The 20,350-nt window shown below is 28.3% G+C and overlaps 1 protein-coding gene and 2 long non-coding RNA genes across 3 annotated transcripts in view; 2 read left to right on the top strand and 1 right to left on the bottom strand.

Moving 5' to 3' along the window:
* Positions 1–20,350, top strand: part of LOC120414006 (lachesin) — a 278,358-nt gene that overhangs the window by 152,653 nt on the left and 105,355 nt on the right. The window lies entirely within an intron of this gene.
* Positions 17,810–18,200, bottom strand: LOC128093568 (uncharacterized). The gene is made up of 2 exons (XR_008212595.1): positions 18,040–18,200; positions 17,810–17,978 (listed from the first exon to the last, which is right to left on the bottom strand). It is a non-coding gene; the product is annotated as an uncharacterized LOC128093568 (long non-coding RNA).
* On the top strand, positions 19,622–20,090 carry LOC120431229 (uncharacterized). Its single transcript, XR_005607832.2, has 2 exons — positions 19,622–19,772; positions 19,833–20,090. It is a non-coding gene; the product is annotated as an uncharacterized LOC120431229 (long non-coding RNA).

Below are 20,350 nucleotides of genomic sequence, written 5' to 3'. Positions count from 1 at the left end.
ATTTACGTTCCTTTTTTCAGTTTATAGCCGAAATTAAGAATTTTGTATTAAATTACTAATAAATTTCACATGTCTATTTGCAGCAAAAGGTTCACTTTGGTGAAAATTCTGTGTCCCAGCACAAGATAAATAACTACTCCTGAGACCGTTGTAGATGATGATGACTTATCGGATGATTTCACAGTGATGGTAAGTGAATACAACACTTAATTTTAAACAACATAATTTAAATATAAGCTTAAAACTTTGTGAAAATTTTGCTCGTTTTCTATTTTTAAAGACTTCACGAGAAATTGAACATCTTTTTTAAATATGTTTAACAAAATTCGTAATACAACATTTTATTATTTTTTAGTTTAATGCAACGTAATTTTTTAAAACATTAATCAAACTTTACATGTTTTATAACAACAGTTATAAAAAAGCTTTTCAACAGTAATTTAACAACTTCATGCAAAAAAAAAAAACAAATTAGTACAAAACGTTAAATTTTTAGGCAGACATTTAACACTCAGCATTAATTTGTGAGGCAATATTACAAAATTTACTGCAAATTCAATAAAAATATTGCTAACAACTGCTAGTTATTGACTACATGTACAAATATTTTTCTGTATTCAAGTAAGACATTAGTTAAAATATAGCTAGAAATTCGGCCCAGCCTGTATCGTTAGATAATTAAAGAAAATATAAATCAACACTTACATAAATTATGTCTAATTAAGAAATGTTTTGTTATAAACCACTAATAATTTACTACATGCAAAAATATTTCGGTTGATACAACGAAAAAAATGTTGAAAAATAGTTGGAAAATATGTCCCAGCCAGTTTTTAACAGAATATTCCACAATATTTCAGCTGAAAACAAGAAATTTTTAGTTAATTTTCTGAAAAAAAAATTCTAGCGGTCGACTGCTAGAATTTTTTTTCGGCCATTTAACCAACAAAAATGGCAATTCCAACTATTTTTTTAGTTAATTTTAGTTACCGGTGGTCAGCAATTTCGGGTTAACAAAATCAACAATCGATTGTTGAATAAAAGCTGTGTAAAAAATTAACCCATACTTTTAGTTAAATTAACCAAGATTTTCTTAGATTTGCCCCGGCCGGTCTCTCCGTGTAGTAAGGATAGGGAAAAACTGAACAGGTATCGATGGCCTTAATATTTCATTCTTTAATTTTTTTTTTGATTTTTGTTTTTTTTTTAATTTTTTTTCTTGATTTTTTTTTTATTTTTTTTAATTTTTATTTTTATTTTTTTTTATTTTTTTTTTATTTTCATTTTTTTTTAGACTTTTAGGAAGGAAGGAAAGACGGGGAACTTAAGGAAGGATTCAGAGGAAAAAGGGAAAGGAAAAAGAAGAACTATTGAGGAATAGGGTATTATCGAAAGACGGCCAGGTGCTCCAGGGTCGGACAGGGCTCAGCAGGTGCGTTTCCTCTTCCTTTGGCGTACACGATTCCGTTCTCCTTCGTTAAGTTCTACACTGTAACTGAAAATAAACTTTTTTGGTAATCGCAGTTGAACTGAAAAACTCATATGAAAAAGTGCGAAAACAAGCTCAGAAAAGTGCGATTTACAGTTAAGAGTGTAGGGTTTGTTTTCATCGAACCTCTGACTAGTGGGTGGTGGGGAGGGATCGTTGGGAAACGAAATGTAACAAAAAGGTCATCTCCAAATGACGCTTCACTGCCGAAGTTTTGAACAGTTTGAAAATTGGAAAACCAAATCTAGAGTTGTTTTTATTAGGTCCTATAAACATATGAAAGACAATAGTTTATTGGTCCTTTTCAAAAAAAACCCTGGAAATAATCTTAAATTGTATGCAGGGTTATTTGAAAAGCCATAATTTTTATGTTTTGATTTTTTATTGTTTTCAAAAATTATGTTATTTGTGTTTGTTTTATTTTGTTTTATTTATTTATTTTTTAATCAAATGCACACAAACGTTATTTATGAACGCACCCCTCGTCACGAAACGTCAACAGTGCAATCGCAGCAGGCATTTGCTTCTTTCCGTCAACACGACCAGCTGCTTCTCGCGAGTGAAAATCAACGTTTTGTTGTCATGTTTTGTGAATGGGGGTTTGTTTATGTTCATTCGATTAATGGGAGGAATGTCAAAATTGCCCATCAAAGAAGTTGGAATAAAAACTTGCCCTCTGTGCTTTTGTCTGAGCTCCTCCTCCAGCACCAGCAAAGTTTTTTTTTTCTGTGGTACAACGCCCAAATACGAAAGACGGTTTTTACGGGAGTATTTTTTATTCTATGATAAAAGTCAAATAACAACATAAAGTTAAACTGTGAGAAACTTTTTTAAAAACGTTGTTTGTGAACGCTCCCTACGATCGCAGTAGCATTTGTTTTGATTCAGTCCGTGAAGCGACGCTCAAGTGAAAGAAGTGATTTTCGTTCGTCGCGTGTGTGTTTGCTTGTGGAGTGACTGGCAGCAAAATTGCCACAAACAGAAGCGAAGGATTCTTGGCCATTTCCTCAGCAGCAGTTTTCATCATCTTCCTGTACTGCTGGAAGATGGAAGCTGGAAGCGCAAGATGGATTTCGTCATCCGGCAGTCCAACGCTGGACCACGAAAGGGTTCGTCGAGTTGAACCTTCCGAGGACTTGCGAGGATCAGCTTTGAGATGATCATCTCCCCCGAAAAGAGCGTCAAGTGTTCGAGGTAAGTTCCGGCAGATTTGTTTTCAAATGTGTGTTTAACTTTCTGCCTTCTCTTGGTGTCACAGACTTCTTGCCGGGGGTTTGTTTACTCAGCAAAACATTGACTTAAACAATGTAAACAAACCCAACTCGTCCGTGAAACGGCACTGGCTTCAGACGGGGCTAGCACTAAATTGAATGGCCGTGGCCGGGGATGCGGTTGCCGGAGTGGAACTCACGGTCAGACTCATGACAGGCGGTCTGGGATCGTGTCAAGAAGGCATTATCGAGTGAGATTTAACCTGCTCAGGAGGACGAGAAAGATGGATCGCCGAAGCCGGAACGTGAGCTGGAAGAAAGGCGGCGGAGATTGCGAGGGCGAGAGGATTTGTGAATCCGTTTCGGTGGACACGGAGATGACAGTTGATCAAAACATGGCGACGGCAGTCTGTGGAGGTATGTTGATTTTTGCTTGAAGATAAAATTAAAAAAAAAACTTAATTTAACCTTTAATCACAGCCCTCAAGATTTCTGGAGCAACATTTGAAAGGGGCGGTACGACATTGCTCTTACGGCCTTTCGTACCATTAAACGCGTGTAATGAAAGGCCGTAAGAGCAATGTCGTACCGCCCTTTTCAAATGTTTATCCAGATTTCTGGATCGACCAAGTCGAGAGCATGGACACCAGCAGCAGCATATTCAAGAGGATTCTCACACTACGTGTTGTATATTGCCAGAAATTATGTCTTGGGTGATGAATATCACCAGCCAAAATCACTTTCAGATAAGTGTTTGATTTTTCCTATAAAGAATTAGACACTTTGTGATAATTTTCTACATTTTAGGTAGAGATTCAACTAACACCAACAATAACAAACAGAGCAGCAGGAAAAAGGACGGAGAAAACCCAGGATCAGCGCATCTTTAGACAGATAAATTTATTCAAATTTTCCGGTAAGTCAGGCCAAATTAAACACTCGCAATTTACACTACTACCAGTGTTGCCACAAGTATAAATAAATTTGGATGTCAAAGTGATGCCAACATTAGAGGCACGATGGAACTAGATGTTGATCCCCTACAATTTCAATTAAAATTCTTTTTCAAAATCAAACTAGCAATGCATGCCAATATTTTCCGACGATTACTTAATTTTAATTGATTCTGAATTATGGGAAATTTGGGCAGAAACTTGCCAAGAATACCACAAAAGATCTGGGGGTTGTTAATTTGGATGGTTGTTTTTTTTATTATAACTATGATAACGCCCTTTACCGTAGCATTTTTTGTAATCTATAGGTAATAATTTTATATATTAATTGAAAAATGTCCCAGAAGAGAGGAAGGGGTGTGGGGAGGGTCCTAAATTGGGAGGGTGCATTTAAAACGAATAAAATTATTTTTGGGATCAAAATCCATGTAATAAAATAATAACATTTTTTGTTATGCAATCAATCCATATAAATAACAGTTTTTGTTATTTGGGTGCTCCCTATCCATCGCTCAGAATACCCAAGTAACCATTCAGCACTAAAACAAATCACTGTTCAGCACTAAAAGCGCTTTTACAGCTGCGAGCTAATGCTAAAGTGTTTTGACATCTGCATCAAATGCGCTTTTACAGCCGATATGCAGCTAATTTTGGACTTCATATTTCTGATTTCCAGCTGGCCCCTACTGTTGTTGTTGAGCAATTCTCTACCAAATCGGTCTTTTTTCTTCAATTTTAATTTTTGTATTTTTTAATTCGACTGAAACTTTTTTGGTGGCTTCGGTATGCCCAAAGAAGCCATTTTGCATCATTAGTTTGTCCATATAATTTTCCATACAAATTTGGCAGCTGTCCATACAAAAATGATGTTTGAAAATTCAAAAATTTGTATCTTTCGAAGGAATTTTTTGATCGATTTGGTGTCTTCGGCAAAGTTGTAGGTATGGATACAGACTACACTGGAAAAAAATGATACACGGTAAAAAAAATTTGGTGATTTTTTTATTTAACTTTTTATCACTAAAACTTGATTTGCAAAAAAACACTATTTTTATTTTTTTTTATTTTTTGATATGTTTTAGAGGACATAAAATGCCAACTTTTCAGAAATTTCCAGGTTGTGCAAAAAATCTTTGAGCGAGTTACGAATTTTTTTATCAATACTGATTTTTTCAAAAAATCGAAATATTGGTCGCAGAAATTTTTCAACTTCATTTTTCGATGTAAAATCAAATTTGCAATCGAAAAGTACTTTAGTAAAATTTTGATAAAGTGCACCGTTTTCAAGTTAAATCCATATTTAGGTGACTTTTTTGAAAATAGTCGCAGTTTTTCATTTTTTAAAATTAGTGCACATGTTTGCACACTTTTGGAAAAAATATTTTTGAAAAGCTGAGAAAATTCTCTATATTTTGCTTATTCGGACTTTGTTGATACGATCTTTAGTTGCTGAGATATTGCAATGCAAAGGTTTAAAAACAGGAAAATTGATGTTTTCTAAGTCTCACCTAAACAGCCCACCATTTTTCAATGTCGATATCTCAGCAACTAATGGTCCGATTTTCAATGTTAATATATGAAACATTTGTGAAATTTTCCGATCTTTTCGAAAAAAATATTTAAAAAAAAACTTTAAACCAAGACTAACATTTCAAAAGGGTCAAACATTCAATATTACGCCCTTTTAAAATGTTAGTCTTGGTTTAAAATTTTTTTAAATATTTTTTTCGAAAAGATCGGATCGAAAAGAAAATCGGATCGAAAAGAAAATTTCACAAATGTTTCATATATTAACATTGAAAATCGGACCATTAGTTGCTGAGATATCGACATTGAAAAATGGTGGGCTGTTTAGGTGAGACTTAGAAAACATCAATTTTCCTGTTTTTAAACCTTTGCATTGCAATATCTCAGCAACTAAAGATCGTATCAACAAAGTCCGAATAAGCAAAATATAGAGAATTTTCTCAGCTTTTCAAAAATATTTTTTCCAAAGGTGTGCAAACATGTGCACTAATTTTAAAAAATGAAAAACTGCGACTATTTTCAAAAAAGTCACCTAAATATGGATTTAACTTGAAAACGGTGCACTTTATCAAAATTTTACTAAAGCACTTTTCGATTGCAAATTTGATTTTACATCGAAAAATAAAGTTGAAAAATTTCTGCGACCAATATTTCGATTTTTTGAAAAAATCAGTATTGATAAAAAAATTCATACTCGCGCAAAGATTTTTTGCACAACCTGGAAATTTCTGAAAAGTTGGCATTTTATGTCCTCTAAAACATATCAAAAAATAAAAAAATTAAAAATAGTGTTTTTTTGCAAATCAAGTTTTAGTGATAAAAAGTTAAATAAAAAAATCACCAAATTTTTTTTACCGTGTATCATTTTTTTCCAGTGTAGTCTGTATCCATACCTACAACTTTGCCGAAGACACCAAATCGATCAAAAAATTCCTTCAAAAGATACAGATTTTTGAATTTTCAAACATCATTTTTGTATGGACAGCTGCCAAATTTGTATGGAAAATTATATGGACAAACTAATGATGCAAAATGGCTTCTTTGGGCATACCGAAGGCACCAAAAAAGTTTCAGTCGGATTAAAAAATACAAAAAAAAATCGAATGACCGAAATCTGACGGAACTGCTCTGTTCCACCCCTGCAAAATGTCAACAATGTTGGGAAAGGCAAAAATAATGCTCTCTCACACTTTTCTCTCAACTCTATTTTTAGTTTGTTTACCACTTTACCGACTCAGCTGACCGAGCGGAGGAGTCGATTTATTTGATTAAGTTTGCCTTGTTGGGGATGTGATGCCAGATACCAGAAGTGGTCTTCGATGCTTACTGATGTTTCCTGCGCCCGGGTCGTCACGCCTGTTTGGGAAATGTTTGAATGGTGTGATTGGACTGTTTTAATTACTGCTGCTTCCCCTAAAAAAGTTTTCGAAATTACGGTTGCAAATCTTTGTCTTAATTTCTTCCTCCCAAAGTCGGGGGTAATTATCCCGGGCAGAAAGTTGCTTCTTGGAAAAATCTACCCATGTTCGTAAAAACACGAACAAGTCAAGTTCACCCCAGGGTATGGTTAAGAGATAACCGAACATGGCCACGAACATAAATTGTTCGAGGCGTATCTGCGAAAAATCTTGTTGAGTTTATTTGACCAACAATGCCACATCAAGTTGAGTTTATAGTAGAAGATTCTGCTGCCCGGAGGCCAGCCAGTGTCGCTGCGTTAAGGTTAGTTGACAGAATTTTCCTTTTTTTATATATATTTTTAACAAATTGCTAATTTGGTTCACAGGCCGCCAAAAATCCGAAACGCAAAATATGTAATCCGGTGCAAAATTGTAAAATGCAGAGGGTTTGCCCCACAAAATGATTGGATTGGGGCTGAAAGACGCAGGAAATGTTCTTTTCGCATGTGATGAATTAATTTCGCTTGTGATGCATAATGCCGAGCATAATGCCCTCAAAAATTAGCAGATTCACGTTTTAAGAACTTTGAAACTTTGTTGCAAATGCTTGAAAAATGAAAAATAAACTGTTTTTGTCTTTTATTTGGCTGCCGCCAAACAAAAAAGGAACTGATGACAATTTAACGAACTTACCTTGGACTTACCTACTCACATATATTTTTACATTAACGTGACGTGAACTTTATTGAAATCACCATTAATCAATGATTGTTATATACATTTTGAGATACATTTTCTTTAGGTAAAAATAATCCTTTACTGGCTGATTAATTGTGGTGAAAATATTTGTAAATCTGGATTGAATACAGAGAATTCATTCAGATTTCTTTAAAACTGATTGACGGCTTCCAATTAAAAACAAAAACGAACGATTTTTTCAAAACTGAACGCGATTCATTTCAGGGTTTTGAATCACATAAATAATAGGATTCTACGAGTTTTTCTTGTGAATCATAGATTAATTACATTATAGAACGATGTTACAACCCGCATAATCAAAAACCATCGGGGGAATAGTCCAAACTATATTACTACTAAAAGAGATGTAGTTACCACATACTTAACCATTATCATATAGTTACGGCACTATACAAAACCATAACGAAACTGATCGTCAAATGATGACGTTTTTATTGAAGTAAATCTAATGATTCTAACTATTTTTGAACTATTTGGGGTACAATAACCTTACACTAAACAGTTCGGATTGTTTAGACAACGTGACTCAACGAAAAAATGTACAAGTCCAAATAGTTCAAACAATTTATCAACTTTATTGAGAACAATATAGCAAAATTCCACAGATTTTAGATTTTTATAGTCAGAACCTGTAAGAACTAAAAACCTACTATAAATGCTATAGTAGAACACAATTGATGGCGGCCACATTTTTTTCGATAAGTTTGTATAATCCAAATAATTTGTCAACTTACATGAAGTAAAATTACTATACACCATACTATTTTGAATTAAAAATTTCTATAAGTCCAAATAGTTCAAACAATATTTCAACAGTATGGAGTACAATTACAGTTTGTTATATAATCCAACTATATGTTAAACGATTGGTACAAAAATTTCAACTTTTATCAAGTAAATTGATCACAGTCGATTCCTCTGGATGATAGAGAACCTTCAACACCCCCACTTCTCCTCAGATTATCAGAAAACTCCCCAAAAGAAGAAAAATGTTACGAGGGCTCATGAAATTGACTTTCACTATTCCAGAAAAAGTAGGCATGCTGTTCTTACCATACACCAAAAATATGTGTACTACATGGTGGACTATTACTGTTCACTATAAAATGAGTCAATTGTTTGGACTACTTGGACTTATCGAAAAATACTTGCCCCCGAGCTTGCTCCCTTCTAACACAACATGTCACCAAAACCACTGAAAAACCACCAACAGATATAGATCAATCGGATAAGGCGGCAGCAGTTCGGCAGCAACGTAAATAACATCACATATAATGGCGGTAAACATTCACCAACTATCGATAGAACTTAAAAATCAAATTTGATTATATCCGAAGTAGTTATCACAACAATTGTAGGGTTCATTTTTGCGGTCTTTTTTAAAGTGTCGGCAAAGTAGTGTCGGTAAAGTAGTTTTTCAGAAACTATATAGGGAATAGTCAATTTTTTGGGCAATGACTATTTGACGTAAAATCCAAGTTTATAAAAATATTTACATATGTATGAAAACCTCATATAGTTTTCTGCCTAACAACTAATTTCTCATATAGTAAAATCGACCAAAACTATTTTGGGAATGGAATTAATGGTTTGATATATCGTACATATATAGTTGGGTTACAATTTAATGAATAGTAGAGACCATTTGATAAATAGTTGAGTAACTATTTGTCATAAAGTAGTTATATAGTTCATGACTATGCGGGAACGCTTTTCCCGAATAAAATTATATGATGATATGCATTGTCAAAACCATGCAGTTACAATAGATATTATAATATCTATGGTTTGTTTATGGTTGATTTTTTTGAACTTCATTGGAATGACGATTAAGCTATCGTAGATTTCATGGTTACAGTCAATTTCATGGTTTTGTTATTGGAAATGTTATAAATTGAAACAATAAAACTACTGTACATTTCATGAATACAGCAAATATTATTGTTTTGTTATTGGAAATCTCATAATGCATTTTTTCCAATTTTTTGTTACAGTAAGTTTTATTGTAATGTTATAGTTGCGTAGTGTTAACTTTTTTTTAACGATTTTTTTTAAATAATTTGAATCATGTAACAAAAGTATTTGAAATCGAGTTATATTTTAAATACAAAACTTCACAAACGATTTTGTGAAAAGCTCAAATCAAATCAAATTATTAAAAAACTTAAGCATTAAGACATTAAAATACTAGAAATTTTACATATTTAACTGTTTCTACACAAAAAAAATAAATATTAAAATATTAAAATAATAAAATATTTAAATATTTAAATATTAAAATATTAAAATATTAAAATATTAAAATATTAAAATATTAAAATATTAAAATATTAAAATATTAAAATATTAAAATATTAAAATATTAAAATATTAAAATATTAAAATATTAAAATATTAAAATATTAAAATATTAAAATATTAAAATATTAAAATATTAAAATATTAAAATAATAAAATAATAAAATATTAAAATATTAAAATACAAAAATATTAAAATATTAAAATATTAAAATATTAAAATATTAAAATATTAAAATATTAAAATATTAAAATATTAAAATATTAAAATATTAAAATATTAAAATATTAAAATATTAAAATATTAAAATATTAAAATATTAAAATATTAAAATATTAAAATATTAAAATATTAAAATATTAAAATATTAAAATATTAAAATATTAAAATATTAAAATATTAAAATATTAAAATATTAAAATATTAAAATATTAAAATATTAAAATATTAAAATATTAAAATATTAAAATATTAAAATATTAAAATATTAAAATATTAAAATATTAAAATATTAAAATATTAAAATATTAAAATATTAAAATATTAAAATATTAAAATATTAAAATATTAAAATATTAAAATATTAAAATATTAAAATATTAAAATATTAAAATATTAAAATATTAAAATATTAAAATATTAAAATATTAAAATATTAAAATATTAAAATATTAAAATATTAAAATATTAAAATATTAAAATATTAAAATATTAAAAAATTAAAATATTAAAATATTAAAATATTAAAATATTAAAATATTAAAATATTAAAATATTAAAATATTAAAATATTAAAATATTAAAATATTAAAATATTAAAATATTAAAATATTCAAACATTTGAACATTTAAACATTTAAACATTTAAACATTTAAACATTTAAACATTTAAACATTTAAACATTTAAACATTTAAACATTTAAACATTTAAACATTTAAACATTTAAACATTTAAACATTTAAACATTTAAACATTTAAACATTTAAACATTTAAACATTTCAACATTTAAACATTTAAACATTTAAACATTTAAACATTTAAACATTTAAACATTTAAACATTTAAACATTTAAACATTTAAACATTTAAACATTTAAACATTTAAACATTTAAACATTCAAACATTTAAACATTTAAACATTTAAACATTTAAACATTTAAACATTTAAACATTTAAACATTTAAACATTTAAACATTTAAACATTTAAACATTTAAACATTTAAACATTTAAACATTTAAACATTTAAACATTTAAACATTTAAACATTTAAACATTTAAACATTTAAACATTTAAACATTTAAACATTTAAACATTTAAACATTTAAACATTTAAACATTTAAACATTTAAACATTTAAACATTTAAACATTTAAACATTTAAACATTTAAACATTTAAACATTTAAACATTTAAACATTTAAATATTTAAACATTTAAACATTTAAACATTTAAACATTTAAACATTTAAACATTTAAACATTTAAACATTTAAACATTTAAACATTTAAACATTTAAACATTTAAACATTTAAACATTTAAACATTTAAACATTTAAACATTTAAACATTTAAACATTTAAACATTTAAACATTTAAACATTTAAACATTTAAACATTTAAACATTTAAACATTTAAACATTTAAACATTTAAACATTTAAACATTTAAACATTTAAACATTTAAACATTTAAACATTTAAACATTTAAACATTTAAACATTTAAACATTTAAACATTTAAATATTTAAACATTTAAACATTTAAACATTTAAACATTTAAACATTTAAACATTTAAACATTTAAACATTTAAACATTTAAACATTTAAACATTTAAACATTTAAACATTTAAACATTTAAACATTTAAACATTTAAACATTTGAACATTTAAACATTTAAACATTTAAACATTTAAACATTTAAACATTTAAACATTTAAACATTTAAACATTTAAACATTTAAACATTTAAACATTTAAACATTTAAACATTTAAACATTTAAACATTTAAACATTTAAACATTTAAACATTTAAACATTTAAACATTTAAACATTTAAACATTTAAACATTTAAACATTTAACATTTAAACATTTAAACATTTAAACATTTAAACATTTAAACATTTAAACATTTAAACATTTAAACATTTAAACATTTAAACATTTAAACATTTAAACATTTAAACATTTAAACATTTAAACATTTAAACATTTAAACATTTAAACATTTAAACATTTAAACATTTAAACATTTAAACATTTAAACATTTAAACATTTAAACATTTAAACATTTAAACATTTAAACATTTAAACATTTAAACATTTAAACATTTAAACATTTAAACATTTAAACATTTAACCATTTAAACATTTAAACATTTAAACATTTAACATTTAACATTTAAACATTTAAACATTTAAACATTTAAACATTTAAACATTTAAACATTTAAACATTTAAACATTTAAACATTTAAACATTTAAACATTTAAACATTTAAACATTTAAACATTTAAACATTTAAACATTCAAATATTTAAATATTTAAACATTTAAACATTTAAACATTTAAACATTTAAACATTTAAACATTTAAACATTTAAAGATTCAAATATTTAAACATTTAAACATTTAAACATTTAAACATTTAAACATTTAAACATTTAAACATTTAAACATTTAAACATTTAAACATTTAAACATTTAAACATTTAAACATTTAAACATTTAAACATTTAAACATTTAAACATTTAAACATTTAAACATTTAAACATTTAAACATTTAACGTTTAAACATTTAAACATTTAAACATTTAAAAATTTAAACATTTAAACATTTAAACATTTAAACATTTAAACATTTAAACATTTAAACATTTAAACATTTAAACATTTAAACATTTAAACATTTAAACATTTAAACATTTAAACATTTAAACATTTAAAAATTTAAACATTTAAACATTTAAACATTTAAACATTTAAACATTTAAACATTTAAACATTTAAACATTTAAACATTTAAACATTTAAACATTTAAACATTTAAACATTTAAACATTTAAACATTTAAACATTTAAACATTTAAACATTTAAACATTTAAACATTTAAACATTTAAACATTTAAACATTTAAACATTTAAACATTTAAACATTTAAACATTTAAACATTTAAACATTTAAACATTTAAACATTTAAACATTTAAACATTTAAACATTTAAACATTTAAACATTTAAACATTTAAACATTTAAACATTTAAACATTTAAACATTTAAACATTTAAACATTTAAACATTTAAACATTTAAACATTTAAACATTTAAACATTTAAACATTTAAACATTTAAACATTTAAACATTTAAACATTTAAACATTTAAACATTTAAACATTTAAACATTTAAACATTTAAACATTTAAACATTTAAACATTTAAACATTTAAACATTTAAACATTTAAACATTTAAACATTTAAACATTTAAACATTTAAACATTTAAACATTTAAACATTTAAACATTTAAACATTTAAACATTTAAACATTTAAACATTTAAACATTTAAACATTTAAACATTTAAACATTTAAACATTTAAACATTTAAACATTTAAACATTTAAACATTTAAACATTTAAACATTTAAACATTTAAACATTTAAACATTTAAACATTTAAACATTTAAACATTTAAACATTTAAACATTTAAACATTTAAACATTTAAACATTTAAACATTTAAACATTTAAACATTTAAACATTTAAACATTTAAACATTTAAACATTTAAACATTTAAACATTTAAACATTTAAACATTTAAACATTAAACATTTAAACATTTAAACATTTAAACATTTAAACATTTAAACATTTAAACATTTAAACATTTAAACATTTAAACATTTAAACATTTAAACATTTAAACATTTAAACATTTAAACATTTAAACATTTAAACATTTAAACATTTAAACATTTAAACATTTAAACATTTAAACATTTAAACATTTAAACATTTAAACATTTAAACATTTAAACATTTAAACATTTAAACATTTAAACATTTAAACATTTAAACATTTAAACATTTAAACATTTAAACATTTAAACATTTAAACATTTAAACATTTAAACATTTAAACATTTAAACATTTAAACATTTAAACATTTAAACATTTAAACATTTAAACATTTAAACATTTAAACATTTAAACATTTAAACATTTAAACATTTAAACATTTAAACATTTAAACATTTAAACATTTAAACATTTAAACATTTAAACATTTAAACATTTAAACATTTAAACATTTAAACATTTAAACATTTAAACATTTAAACATTTAAACATTTAAACATTTAAACATTTAAACATTTAAACATTTAAACATTTAAACATTCCAATATCAATTAACAAACCCAACTTTACACTGAACCTGTTCAGCCGACGCTCATGCAACGAACGCACCGTTACACCAAGTTACACTGAACCCGTGCGACGCTCCTGAAACGAACGCACCATGGTTCGAGCGAGCTGTCACTTTTTTTACTCGCGCGTGTCCGATCATGTTCGTGTTGACGGTGTTTGCTGAAGTTTTAGGGGAAACCCGGATTTTTCGCGTTGAGGCGGTCGTTTAAGCCAATTGTCAACATCCGGCGATTGGCAATCAAGTTGCCGAACGCGATCCTAGTGTTGGTGGACGGATGTTCGAAGTTCGAATTGGAGCGGCTCCGGGATGGCGGAACTTTGGGTGAGTATTTTGAGTTTCGTGAGGGTGGAGGGGAATTCCAAACAAAACAGCAGCGGCACTATCTATTGCCTGCTTGGGCAGATTGCTTTATCACAGTGTTTGTTTTTTTCTACTTTACAGGGACTTCTTCCACACGTTTCCGGCAGAAAAAAACTGCCGAGTCACCGATCCGGAAAAGCAAATTTGAAATTGTCAACCATTTTGGGTGAGTATTTCAGCTGTGGTGGAATTTTGCTTGGAAAACTTTCCTCTGATTTGTTGTGGGAGGGGAGAGCCACGGTGCGAAATCTCCGTAGCAGCAGCAGACATCTTTCGTGGCCTACTGCAGCAACATTTGATCTAAACAAACTGTTTGTTTCTCTTTTCACAGGGACTTCTCCCACCGGGTTCGCTAACGGGACACAACCCAACGGATGCGTTCGATTGGGAGAGGACCCGGCGCCTGCTGCGGTCACTTTCGGCCGTGTTTGTTCCGGATGGTGAGCTCGTCTCGCCTGGAGGCGAAAATCGTTAGGTGAGTTCTGTGTTGGGGCTGCGCAGCTCGGAAAACTTTCAAACGTCAAGGAGAAGGTCACGATTTTTTTTTTGCGGTACGCAGCTGAAAAGTAACAGAAACGGAATGTAGCGTTTCACGCGGTGCAATTTGTTTTGATTAGTGAATCAAATAATTTGGATTTGCACATTTCAATGCAACTGAAAATTACAAATAAAGTTGTATTTAATGTAAAAATATTGATAATCCAGAGCTTGAGCAGCTCGTTTGATGAGCTCAAACCGAATCTCAAAACGCTGAATCTTGAAAGGACGAAAATCAAAAAGCAGGATTTTGCTTATTGTTCAGAATATTGGAAACCATAGAGAAAAATCATATTTTTTTTAAAGAGATTTTCTAGGATTCAAATGTTTAAGAATTCTACAATTTATTTCAAATAATTTAAATTTAGAAAATCAGAAAATTTGAGTTTAAAAAAATTCTTAAATTTTAAAATTACAAAATTGTGTAACCTAAAATGGAAAACTGTAACCAACAGATCGAATCAACTTATTTTGTATGAGTGAACTAAAATTTCAGTCCAAAATAAAAGTAGAATTTTTCCTTCTTCGGTAATCTGAACCTTCGGATGATTGATTTTTCGATATTAATCAAAATAAACCGAAATAGTCGAGTTATCGGATAATCGAGTACGAAAAAATGGAATGTTTTTAGTATTTTTTATATTTTTTTTTTGCTAAAATTCTGATTGATTTTTAGGATTTTAGCAATTTAGGATTTTAGGAATTTAGGAATTTAAAAATTTTGAAATTAAGAAATTTAGGAATTTAAAAATTTTGAAATTAAGAAATTTAGAAATTTAGAAATTTAGAAATTTAGAAATTTAGAAATTTTGAAATTTAGATACTTAGATATTTAGAAATTTAGAAATTTAGAAATTTAGAAATTTAGAAATTTAGAAATTTAGAAATTTAGAAATTTAGAAATTTAGAAATTTAGAAATTTAAGAATTTAGGAATTAAGGAATTTAGGAGTATTGGAATTTTTGAATTTGGAATTTAGAAATTTAGAAATTTAAGAATTTAGGAATTATGGAATTTTGGAGTATTGGAATTTTTGAATTTTAGAATTAAGGAATTTTGGAATTTTGCAATTTTGCAATTTTGGAATTTTGCAATTTTGTAATTAAGGAATTTAAGAATTTTGGATTTTGGAAATTTTGGAACTTAGGAATTTGGGAATTTGTGAATTTGGGAATTTAGGAATTCAGGAATTTAGAAATGTAAGAATTTAGGAATTTAAGGAATTTAGGATTATAGGAATTTATGGAATTATGAAGTTAAGAATTTAGGAATTTAGTAGTTTAGGAATTGAGATATTATGGAATTTAAGAATCTAGGAAATGAGAATTTTTTAGGTTTTTTTTTTCAATTTTGGAATTTAGATTCCTTAATTCCTTAGGAATTCAGGTATATAGGAAATTATTAAATTATGAACTTATGAAATTAGGAATTTAGGAATAAAGGAATTTAAAAATTCAGGAATTTAGAAAATTTGGAATTTAGGGATTGTGAATTTGGGAATTCAGGAATATAGGATTTTAGGAATTCTGGAATTAAGGAATTTATGAATTTAGGGAATTAGGAATTTAAGAATATAGGAGTTAAGGAAATTAGGAAATTATGAAGTTAGGAATTTAGGAATTTAAGAAATTAGGAATTTTGGAATTCAGGAATTTGGGAATTAAGGAATTTAGGAATTTAGGAATTTCAAAATTTCATGATTTAGGAATTTAGGAATTAAGGGATTTGTGAATTTGGGAATTCAGGAATATAGGAATTCTGGAATTTAGGAATTTAGGGAATTAGGGAATTAGGAATTTAAGTATATAGGAGTTAAGGAAATTAGGAAATTATGAAGTTAGGAATTTAGGAATTTAGGAATTTAGGAATTTAGGAAATTAGGAAATTAGGAAATTAGGAATTTTGGAATTTAGGAATTTGGGAATTTAGGAATTAAGGAATTTAGGAATTTAAGAATTTCTAAATTTCAGAATTTAAGAACAGCTAATTTAATAGAAAATGAACCGGATCCTTAACATGCCAAATATATGTAAATTTTCCTTATGTCTAATTCAGTGTTTTTTTCTTCTACAGGGGCTAATTTCACTAAGGATTGTGCTTCTAGATTACGCGAATGTCTATCCCAATTACGAAGCAGTTGATCCGGCACCGGCTACGGACATTCCGAATAATTTCAAACAGTGTGGATTGAAGCGGAATAACAAAAGAAAACGACACGGAAAAAAAGTGCTAAATTAAGTTAAATTAAAGAAAACGATAAAAATACAATAAAATTTACCATATTGACCATTAATTTCAATGTATAAATATATGTTTTACAGTACAATTTAGTGGAGAAAAAAAAATAAATACAATGAAAATACAATGAATCATACTGTAGTTATTATTTATTTCAATGTACGAATATAGTTTAAACCGTACTATTTAGTATGGAAAAATCCATGAAGAACTGTGAATCTACTGTGCAAACCATTGTAATGGTTACTGTTTTTATTATAAATGTATGATGTTTTCTATGGTAAGGGTAATTTTTTGGACGGAAAAGGCATCAATGAAAATACGGTAGAATATATAGTTTTTGGTTTTTTTTTGTATGGGGAAAAGTCGAAATTTTTATGGTGACTGTGCCTAACAATACCCCTTTTTTATAGTAATTTCCCAAAATAAGATATATTCTATGGTGAAAAAACATAAAGGCTACTGTAGAATCATGGTAAAAATAACCATAGAATTTATCGTGTGATAACAATAAAATCTACTGTTGGTTTATAGTAAAACTTTATGCGGGTTACGTAGGAGATCTTTATTAAAACAACAACTTGAATAGTATGTAGTATTTTTGTCTTATATTTTACTTAATCCGGTAATTTTGTATTAACATTTTGTGTCAAAAAAACTCCCACTTTTTAGAATGCAAATGGTCTCCTATCTGGACAGCCAAAACGAATCGTATTTGGGGTCCGGGTTATTCTGCGTTTCGGATTTTTGACGGCCTGTGAACCAAATGAGCAATTTGTTAAAAATATATAAAAAAGGAAAATTCTGTCAACTAACCTTAACGCTGCGACACTGGCTGGCCTCCGGGCAGCAGAATCTCCTCCAAACCCCGATCAGGTTCACATTTAGCCGGAAAATAAATCCTCCGACAAAACTCCACCACTTCCGTCAAAAACAAAAAAGAAATTACAAGTTTTTCGCTTCGCAACCCCCAGTTTGCTGCGATTTGTTTGGCGGGTTTAAAAAATCATGCATGCCAAACGGCGGGATATAAAAGTCATTGTTTATGTTTTTGACATTAGTTTACATAAAGAATTCTTTATGTAAACTAATGTCAAAAACATAAACAATGACTTTTAAACCCCGCCGTTTGACATGGAGGACTTTTCAAACCCGCCAAACAAATCGCAGCACACTGGGGGTTGTTAGGGGAAAATCGAAAAAGTCCTTGTCATATTTGGTTTGTTTTCATTTGAAAAGGAAGTGACTCGAAAGGACAGACTCGATTGAACGAGAACCAAGTGATCATATTTATTGAATTTTATACAATCCGGTGATCCGCCGTCGTTTAAAAGCATTTTGTAGTGCTGGATGTTAAGAGCCTTGAACCCATGGAATTTACCAATCTGAGCAGATTTAAAACTATTTTGCGATTGTCTCCAAATCATTTGCAGTTTCATAGTTTCATAAGAAAACTGACTTCGGATCTTCTGACCAGAGTTTACTTGCTACCACGAACGTTACGAATGGGTTCTAAATTAACTGATAAATAAATATCGGAGGAAATAAAAAGTACGCCGGAAACATGTTGATCTTGGGAAATGATTTTTTCAGCTAAGTTTCTTTAGGATGTCTACTAAACAACTCTTTAAACAAAATGTTTCATTAAGGAGAACCTGAAAAAAAATCAAAATATTTTAATAAATCTTGTTGACCTCATCTTACTCCCCAGACACATTGACCTTTTCAAATTGAATGAACTTCGAATAAAACCACATTCTTTAGTACCAGCCCCACCCCCTACTAAAATATGTTTATTTCTTTTAAAAATAGTTAAAAACATATTTAAAACATGATTGATCTGCTTGGAATTTGTCTGTTTTGCTTCATTTCACTCCGTGGTTCACCGGAAGCGATCGAGGCGATGGCTTTTGTTGAGATCGCACAACATTTGGAACAACAAACTGCGTGTTTCTTCGGGTCAGATCATCGTACTGATTAAATGAAATCTACGGGGTTTAAAACTCTGGAACACCACTGCTTGTTTCCGGCATAATTAAATCTGAAACTCTGAAAAATCCTGGAAAAAATCACTTCCTTTTCAGCTGAAAACAGAAATGTTATGACAAGGACTTTTTCGATTTTCCCCTAGCAACCCCCAGTGTGCTGCGATTTGTTTGGCGGGTTTTAAAAGTCCTCCATGTCAAACGGCGGGATATAAAAGTCATTGTTTTTGTTTTTGACATTAGTTTACATAAAGAATAGGCTCTCTAGAAACGACCGGCGGCTCAGTGACCGACGAAATTCTTTATGTAAACTAATGTCAAAAACAAAAACAATGACTTTTATATCCCGCCGTTTGACTTGTGGGTTGGGGTCATCCCGCCAAACAAATCCTAGTAAACTTGGGGTTGCGATGGGAAAAATCATGTCAAATATTTTCGGTTTGTTGGTGGAAGTGGTGAGGTTCTCGAATAAAAAAATGTTTTCCGGCCAAAAAGAACCTGCTACAGGGAACCTGTTTCAGGGAATTTTGCTGATTTGAGGCCAATCAGTACTGTATGGTAAAGGTAAGTTATGAGAGTTTTTGAATACTATTTGTTTTACAACTTGATCATTTTTGTTCACAGGCCAGCAAAAATCCAAGAAGCATAATGTCGCGGCGTTAAATTTTGAAATAAAACGATTTTGTCCCCGGATAAATTCGGAACTAAAACACAAATGGAAGTGTTGTTATCGCAAGAAAATTGACATAATTTCGAACGCGCTTCAAAATAATCCTGTCACTAACCAGTTTACAAATATAAATCTGTTTCACGTTTTCAGAAATTGTAAATTTGTTTGCAAATACTTGAAAAATAAAATGTAAAACTGTTTAATTTCTTTAATTTGTCTGCCCTCCAACAGAAAAAAAAACCCGATAACAATTTTAGATACAAAATGTTCAAAACTCGAACACAACTCATCGCGAGGTTCAAAAAAAGCATTTTTTATTTTTGCGGAGTTTTGGGCGATCGTGAGCATTGTGAGAGGTTTTCGGGATAATTATTTTAAATAGATTATCTTCATAAAAACAGCAAGTTTAGGAGTGATGTTCATTAGTGTTATTTTTGCCACATTTTTTTTGATCCGGTGAATTTTTTTTTTG

Source organism: Culex pipiens, chromosome 3 (assembly GCF_016801865.2).
Source record: "Culex pipiens pallens isolate TS chromosome 3, TS_CPP_V2, whole genome shotgun sequence".
In the NCBI taxonomy this organism is placed as follows: Eukaryota; Metazoa; Arthropoda; class Insecta; order Diptera; family Culicidae; genus Culex; species Culex pipiens.
The sequence above is the reverse complement of the archived record's forward strand: the minus strand, read 5'-3'. Positions and strand labels throughout refer to the sequence as shown.